Raw genomic sequence first — 9530 nt, 5'->3', positions numbered from 1 at the left:
CGCTTCTGGCTAAGTTGCAAGGGTTTGATGGCACAAGCGCGGGAGCCCAGCCAACAGCGAGTTGCAGTAGTCCAGACGGGAGAGGACAAGCGCCTGGATTAGGACCTGCACCGCTTCCTGGTGAGGTAGGGTCGCACTCTCACGGATGCTGTAGAGCATTAACCTGCATGAGCGGGTCACTGCTTTGATGTTGGCAGAGAACGACAGGTGTGGTGTCCAGGGTCACGCCAAGGTTCTTTACACTCTGGGAGGGCGACACTGTGGAGCTAAGGCCAACTGTGATGGAGAGGTCTCTGAGCAGGCAGGCCTTCCTCGGGAGGAAGAGCAGTTCCTGGTCTGTCAAGGTTGAGCTTGAGGTGGTGGGCCAACATCCAAGCTGAGATATCTGCTAAGCACGCGGAGATGCGTGTCGCCACCTGGGTGTCAGAAGGGGAAAGGAGAAAAGTAGTTGTGTCATCCGCATAGCAAGTTTATTTGTCATATACACATGGGAGTGACACAGTGCAATGAAATGCTTACTTGCAGGTTAACCTCGACAATGCAATCTCGACAAACAACAACGAAAGAACTACAGTATTAGCTAATTGACTAAAAAATTGTAATACAAATAAAAGCCCAATAAAATAATCCAAGTTTTTTTTTTTTTTTTTTAATATGGATATATGAAATTAATAGACATGAGCCAATCATGTTTAGCTTGTAGAATGGAACAGGTTATAAGACTGATTCATTTCATTTTAGTCAGTTATACCACCTCAACATTGCTAATTTTAAACAGGGTTAAATACTCTATGTTGTAGTAAGGTTCAGCTTCAGTCCACAGGGGGCACTGTGTCACTGTCAGGAAGATATGTGCTTCAGTCAGAAAAACGTTTCTTCTTCGGTCTCATAGCCAGCTAGCCAGCCAGTAGCTCCGGGAACTAGGCCAGCCAAACTAGCTACAGAAACAAAAACCCATAAAATACACTAGCTGGAAATACACACTTTTCCTAATATCATGACTTATATCAACATATTTAGCTTGCCCATTCACTAAATATACTGTTAAATAACTCTGACTGAGACACCCACTAAGCTTAAGGATGCTGAGCGGGGCTAACGATAGCTTATTAGCATTACCAAACCCTAAAAGCTGATGTTGCGTTTGATCCGAAAATGCGATCTGGAGATATGTGGAGTGCCAAATCAAGCTCTTAAGGGCTCTGTATGTCAATCATGATCGCCGTGCAGTGGCATACAGCATTTACTGCGATATGACCTCTGAGAAGCCAGGGCACTCACACTTTTGCGCTTGGCAGAGCAGAGCTGCCCGTTAAGGAAGTGAGTTTGTGTTCATACAGTTAAACGTGACGATTGCGCCAAATTAACTGAAAGGTTGCTGGTTCGAATCCCAGAGCTGACTAGGAAAAGTCTGTCTGTGCCCTTGAGCAAGACACTTAACCCTAATTGCTCCTGTAAGCCACTCTGGATAAGAGCTTCTTCAAAAATGACTAAAATGTTAAGCTTTTTGTTGTGTAAACATTTGGGTTCGCTTTTGTTGTTTGGAAGAATTAGGTTGCGAGAGAATGATGTAAAGTGAAAAAAAGAAAAGACAAGAAAAATGTTGAATTCATAATCAAATCAGATTTTATTCGCCACATGCTTCGAAACAAAAAGGTGTAGACTAACAGTGAAATGCTGACTTATGGGCCGCTCCCAACAATGCAGAGAGAAAGAAAATAGATAAATAATAGAAAAGTAAAACACATATTAATAAAAGTAATAATAAATACAAAATGAGATAATGATAACTTGAGCTATATACACGGGGTACCAGTACCGGGAGTTGAAGCGCAGGGGTACGAGATAATTGAGGTATATAGTGTACATAAAACTAGGAATAAAGTGACAGATGGTAAACCGTAGCAGCAGCATAATGTGATCAGAAAAAAGTTAGTGCAAAAAGGGGTCACCGTAGATAGTTAAATAGTTAACCAAATAGCTACCCGCGTACTAACTATTTAACAATCCCATGGCTTGGGGGTGCTGTTCAGGGTCCTGTTGGTTCCAGACTTGATGCACCGGTACCGGCTTGCCACGCCTTGGGTGGCTGGAGTCTTTGACAATGTTTAGGGTCTTCTTCTCTGACACCGCCTGGTATATGAGGTCCTGGGATGTCAGGGAGCTTCCGGCCTCAGTGATGTACTGGGCCATCCGCGGCTACCCTCTGTAGCGCCTTGCGGCGTTGGATTCCAAATCAGTTGCCATACTAAGCTTGTGATGCAGCCAGTCAAGATGCTCTCACTGGTGCAGCTGTAGAACTTTTTGTGATGATTGTGTTGGTGTGGTTTGGACCATGATAGATCTTAGTGATGTGGACACCGAGGAACTTGAAGCTTCGACCCCTTCCACTACAGCCCCATCAATGTGAATGGGGGCGTGCTCGGCCTCCGCTTCCTGTAGTCTACAATCAGCCTCCTTTGTCTTGCCCAAGCTGAGGGAGAGGTTGTTGTCCCGGGCACCACACTGCCAGGTCTCTGACCTCCTCCCTATAAGCTGATCAGTGCCTACAACCGTTGGGGTGTCGTCAGCAAAGTTAACGATGGTGTTGAGCCGTGGTGAGTGACCACACATCTTGGGCGAACAGGGAGTAAAGGAGGGAACTAAGCAAGCACCCGTGAGGGGGCCCCTGTGTTGAAAGTCAGCGTGGAGGATGTGTTGTTGCGCCTACCCTCGCCACTCTGGGGGTGTCCGAGACGAAGTCTAGGATCTAGTTGCAGAGGGAGGTGTTCAGTCCAAGGTTCAGTCCCAGGGTCCTTTAGCTTATGATGAGCATGGAGGGCACTATGGTGTTGGAAAGCTGAGCTGTAGCCCATGAACAGCATTCTCATGTGGGCCTGTAGGTGTTCCTTTCCTCCAAGAGTGAAAGCACAGTGTGGAGTGCACTAGAGATTGCATCATCTGTGGATCTGTTGGGGCTGAACGCGAATTTGGAGTGGGTCCAGGGTGTCTGGGATGATGGTGTTGATGTGAACCATGACCAGCCTTTCAAAGCATTTTATGGCTACAGATGTGAAGTACTACGGGGTAGATAGTCATTTAGACAGGTTACCTTGGCATTCTGGAGCAAAGGGAATTTGAGAATTGAGACTTGAATAATTGTATTTAAAACATACATTCTGGATATTTGTCGTAATTTGTTTTTAATTATATTTATTAGGAAAATTAGAAGCCTAAAAACAAGTTAAATGTGGTGTACTGTGTTCACGCCTCACGTGCCTTGGTTTTTATGTTCTGGCGGGTTTAAACTAGCTGCTTTAAAATGTGTTTTTATTTTGTTTTATTTGTATGTAAAAATTGCATTGGACTGGGAAGTTTCACTTGAACAACTCTCAAATCCTTATTAGAAGTGGGAAATTGATTTTTTTGTTGCTGCCGAGGGTGATCACCACTGACTTTCACCTCAACCAAAACATGACAACAAATCATTTTTTGACAATTACAAACTTATCAACGTGGATAATCTAGTCTAGTTTGACCATATTGTCAATGCTAAGAAAACTAGCTAACTTTATTATTAGGCATCATTATGCAGTGCAATCAAGCTAACAAAAATATAATTGGTTAAAGAATTGTCCGGGGCTTCAAATCCACTTGAACACAATCATGTCAGACTTCCGACTTCCAAAGAGCAATGAATGCCCTATCATTCAAATGTTTGTAGGCTGGGATGATCATTATGACAGACAATTCATAGACAGTCCATAATGTAAGACATTAATTCTTATTCAACACATTGATAGATTTCCAACAGTTCATATTTTCAGTGTCCCTTATAATGAACAATTTATCAAAAAAATAGTTTTCTAGACCACTGCTCAGGCCAGGAGATCCCCCTATGTTTGCGATGGTGCCACTTCAGATGGTTCAGTTGTTTGAAGCTGAGTCCACACACAGCACAGCAGTACGGTCTCTCCTCCCAGCGGGTGCTGTTGCACCTTCAAATTGTCCGCCCGAGCGAAGCTTTGTCACAATAGTGCAGCGGTGGGGTTTCTCCTAGCGTGTGAATGCGCCTGTGTAGCTTGAGGTTCCAGAGCCGATGAATTGTTCCTACAGAGGGCAGCAGGTAGGGCTTTGTCTGTCGCCTGGCTGGCACTTGTGCCTCTTCAGGTCGGAGAAGGGAGGTGAAGCCCTCGCCACAGTGTCTGCAGGAGGTGGAGTCCCTCGGCTGGTGGACACGCTGGTGGACCTTGAGGCTGCAGGCCTGGATGAAGGTTTTACCGCACTGGGTGGCAGGAGTATGGAGGCCCAGACCCTCTACCAGTTTTGTGTGTTTGCTTGTGGGCCTCGGGAGGGAGCCAGAGTCTGGGTGAAGGTCAAGGTGGCACTGATTACAGGCGTGACGCTCCCCCTCCTCCCGTTCCTCCACCTCCTGATAATTGCTCTTGTGAACAATCTCTGAGGTTTAGAGAGTGGTCCAAAGTCGCCAGCGGAACAACGCAACAGGCTCTCTGTGTTGTTGTTGTGGGCTGAGCTTCCAGAGTGGATGGAGGTTAGACCTGTGGCCGGCTCTGTACCCGACTCTGGGACACCATGTTCGGGACAAGACACTGGAGTCCTGCAGGTACCCCTCCTCGTTGATCAACAGGCAGTGTCAGGTCTCCCACCTCCGGGTGGGGGACCCGCGCACTCCCACACGGTCCCTCCGCGATCGGGCCAGGCATGTGGGAGCGATGTGATGGTCCCCTCAGACCCCCTAGGTTCACCTGGTAGTGACCCACTGCTCCACAGCTCAGCCTCCCCGAGACGAAGACGGAGAACCAGGAAGCCTATCCAGCCCTTCCAAGCCCAGACGATGGCCTCCATCACCACCACCGCCGTAACCAGACTTCTCAAAGCCGCCCCCAGTTCCTCCATGTGTAACGAGGGCGGTAGAGAGGGTCGGTGGGGTCCTCTGGGCTCCCCTGGGCCGGTGGAACAGGCCCTTGGTCTAGACCAGTCCCCAGTCATCCTGGCACCAAGCTGCAGCTCCTGCTCACTGAAACTCTTACTGGGCCCTGAGACGTCCGAACCATTGGCCCCTGGAAAACACAGGGGACATGAGGCATTAGAAGCATTCATATTTAAGACATTAGAATTACTAGAAACTTTAGTAGAGTAACTGTAATGCTAAATGTGTATTTACAGTTTCCAGATGACTTGCATGTGTAATAATGAATACATTTGGAATGACACATACTATAAAGTTACTCTTCTTATCATTCTCATAAACCTAAAGGTAGGCTATATTAAAGGTAGGCTATTGTCTGTGTTATGTTTGTTGTAAACTCCTCAACTCACCGTCCAGGCAGAACTCCCATTTCTCCTGTAGCTCAGTGTTGTGGAGAGGCTCCTCTTTTCAGCAGACTGGTCAGCTTCTGACCTGCGACCTCTGTGGACTGGAAGAGCAATGAATGAGTCGATTCTGACGAAACGATGGATAAACACAGTAACTGAATAGAGCGAGACATGATGGTTCTCTATTCAGAACTCTCCTCTGGGACCCCAAGACATCTCACAACTTTGTGCATAGCCCTGAACTAGCATACCTGATTAAAGTAGTGAAGAGCTTGTTGATTCGCTGACAAAGTTGAATCAGGTGAGCTAGTTCTGGAATGGTTCAAATATGAGGAGAGTGCTTGGAAAGAGTCTGCCCTATTCTTCCTGGACAGACTATCTGTTCTAATATGTTCTTTCAAATATATTTATACCTGAACGCTTGTAATACTGCACCCTCCACCCTCCGCAGGTGTTTAGTCCCCTAGATACCTCAGAGGTTCTCCTAGGACTGGTGGCCTCTGCCTCCTCCAGAGCTCAGGGTGAGAGGCTGTTTCCCCGGCCACGCCCCCACAGCTGCTCCACTCCTCCCCTGGTACCTTCTCCTGCTTCAGGCCACGCCCCCTCCTCCGCACCTAGCCACAGGTAAACAAAGATAATATTTTATTTGAAGTAAAATAAATGGCTAAAATAACATTGTGGATAATGGAGTCCCCTGCATCAGGTGCAGATGAAGGAAAAGGGGGAGGCCACGTATTGGAGATACCACCCATAACCCCTTTCTTAAACCAATACTGTCTGATCACCAAAGTATGGAAGGTACACATTACATCAAAGCCACACTTCAGGGAGTGATTCCTCCATATTGTCTTTAGATGTCTCTCTCTCTCTCCTCACCTGTCTGTGAGGTTCCAGAGCTTCTCTCTTCACCTTCTCATCAGCTCCCCCACAGTCTGCACATTTCCCCCTCCGGTCTCCCCTCTTGTCCGTCTCCCCTTCGTTGTTCTCCGACCACTGCAAGCCTCTTCTTCAGCGACTCGACCTGCTCTCGGCTCCCTGGACACCTCCTCCAGGAAGCCGTCCTCCACCAGCCTGGTGATCTGGTATATGGCTGGGACTCCAGGACCGTCTCCATGACTCCCGAGAGCTGGGTCCGGAATGTGAGGACAAGGGGTCTCCTGACATACTGCTTGCGTGTGTGTCTTTTTTCACAGATCATTTCACAGTGGGATCTGCATCAAGCATCTGTGCTTGTGGGAGCAAGTCAGGACTGTGTTTGTGTGTGATCCTAAAAAGTGAATCTCTTCAGAGAGCCCTATTATTCACAGTGGGTAGAAATATGCCATGTCCATCACTGACACATCGCTGATTTGTTTCTCTGTCCAATAAGAGTGACATCTCCTCCCCAGCTAGCTAACAACCAAGTGGGCGAAAGACAGTCCAGCGTAGAAGAGTGCAACAAAGGTTCAATAAAATGGTCAAATTGCAGAGGTTCACAAGGTAAAGTTTCACACCAAGCTGGGGATGTATCCAGCTTGCTCAAGAAAAATAGCTAGCTAGCTAACATGCTACTACGAGCCGGTACTAGTCAATAAAGGGATATTTTGCAACATAAGGTATTATTGATTAAAATCGCATTGCCGAAAGGCTGAAATCACTTGATGAGTATGGTGTTTGGTCGTTTTTTTCCAGATAACGCACGGTCTGGTGGGCGGGATAAATCGCTTCCGTGTAGATTTCCTGTAAATAATTTACACAATAAATAGTCTACTAATCAGTATCCGAATTTTATAATAATCGCCTAATTATATTTTGAACCTTATTTACGGTAAACGTGAGAACATACGAAAGGTTTTGTTAGAAATAAATGTCATATTTTCTCTCAGTAGGGAGCGTTCCAATGTAGATTGTCCCACTACCTGATCCGGTAGGTTTGTTCCGGGAAGTCCTATTGATTTTGGTGGGTGCTTTTTGTGTTGGCTCTTTAGCTAGTTAGGCTAACTACCCCCAACCTTGCTTTCTCTCAATACCTCTGGCATTTATATTTATTCGAATAGGCCTCATATACAGTAAATGATACAATTTAAATCTCGAAATGATTTAAAAGTGTTATTACATGACCGTCATCGAGAGAGACAACTTCCAACAGCAGCTAGCTTTTGCTAGCCTGCTAACGTTAGGCTAACTGTTCCTAGCCTTTTTTGGCAAGACTGGGATCGTAAACACTGACCCACTTGAAACAAAAGCAGCTACCGTTACGAACTCTTAACTGTAGCTAGCTACTCATAGACAGCTTGCCATGATGTCTGAAGCCATCGTAATCCTTCCAGTCTCAGCTTCCGGAGTCACGGAGACGGTATTCAAGGCTGCATGTACGAGATCACCAGGCTGGTGGAGGATAGCTTCCTGAAGGGGAGGTGACCCGACCGGGAGCGGCGTCGAGTCACTGAAGAAGCGGCTGCTGTGGTCGGAGAACAGACGCAGGGAGAGGGACAGAGAGGGAGGCCGCATGGGGGAAGTGTGCGGATGTGGGAGAACTGACGAAGAAGCGGGAGGAGAGAAGCTCTGGAACCTCACAGAGCAGGTGGAAGCAGAGAGAAATCTCAAGACAGTGCCTTCAGGAAATATTCATAGCCCTTGACTGATTCCACATTTTGCTGTGTTACAGCCTGAATTAATCAAAATTGATTTTTATATTTTTCTCACACATCTACACACAATACCCCATAATGACAAAATGGTTGCAAATACAGAAATATCACATTTACATAAGCAGTCACACTGAGTCAATACTTTGTAGAAGCACCTTAGGCAGCAATTACAGCTGTGAGTCTTTCTGGGTAAGCCTCTAAGAGCTTTCCACACCTGGATTGTGCAACATTTGCCCATTATTATTTAAAATGGTACTTCAAGCTCTGTCAAATTGGTTGTTGATCATTGCTGGACAATCATTTTCAGGTGTATGATAAGATTTTTCAAGTAGATTTAAATCAAAACTGTAACTCGCCCAGAGAGGACATTCACTGTCTTCTTGGTAAACAAGAGGCCAATAAGAGCCACAAATAAACCCTATGGGTGTTTATTTGGCCTTGTGTTTTAGGTTATTGTCCTAATGAAAGGTGAATTCATCTCCCAGTGTCTGGTGGAGAAAGCAGACTGAACCAGATTTTCTTCTAGGATCTTCTGGTTTTGCTGTGCATTACTTGTTTTAGCTTTTATCCTGAAAAACTCCCCCAGTCCTTAACAATTACAAGTATACCCATAGCATGATGCCACTATGCTTGAAAAATATGGAGAGTGGTACTCAGTAATGTGTTGTATTGATTTGCCACAAACATAACACTTTGTATTCAGGACAAAAAGTGAATTGCTTTGCTAATTTCTTTTGCAGCATTACTTTTAATGCCTTGTTGCAAACAGGTATGCATGTTTTGGAATATATTTATTCTGGTACAGTGTCTTGTTGCAAACAGGATGCTGTTTTAGAATATTTGTATTCTGTACAGGCTTCCTTTCTTTTTCACTCTGTCAATTAGGTTAGTATTGTGGAGTAACCCAAATGTTATTGATCCATCCTCAGTTTTCTCCTAACACAGCCATTACACTCTGTAACTGTTTTAAAGTCACCATTGGCCTCATGGTGAATTCCCTGAGCGGTTTCCTTCCTCTCAGGCAACTAGGTTAGGAAGGACACATGTGTAATCCAAAGTGTAATTAATTACTCCACCATGCTCCACGGGATATTCAATGTCTGCTTTGTTTATTTTTTTACCCATCTATCAATAGGTGCTCTCTTTTTGAGGTATTGGAAAACCTCCCTGGTTTTGTGGTTGAATTGTGTTTGAAATTCACTGCTCGACTGAGGGATCTTACAGATAATTTTATGTGTGGGGTATGGAGAGGAGGTAGTCATTTAAAAAAGAATGTTAACACTATTATATGCACGTATAGTGAGTCCATGCAACTTCTTATGTGACTTGTTAAGCCACATTTGTACTCCAGAACTTATTTAGGCGAAGGGGTTGAATACTTATTGACTCAAGACATTTGCAGCGTTTCATTTTGTATTAATTTGTAAACATTTCAAAACATAATTTCACTTTTAACATTATGGGGTATTGTGTAGGGGCCAGTGGACAAAAAAACTATATTTAATCTGTTCAGGCTGCAACACAACAAAATGTGGAAAAAGTCAAGGGGTGTGAATACTTTCTGGAAGAGCACTGTATACAGTA

The sequence above is a fragment of the Coregonus clupeaformis genome, chromosome 22 (genome assembly GCF_020615455.1).
Source record: "Coregonus clupeaformis isolate EN_2021a chromosome 22, ASM2061545v1, whole genome shotgun sequence".
NCBI lineage: Eukaryota > Metazoa > Chordata > Actinopteri > Salmoniformes > Salmonidae > Coregonus > Coregonus clupeaformis.
The sequence above is the reverse complement of the archived record's forward strand: the minus strand, read 5'-3'. Positions refer to the sequence as shown.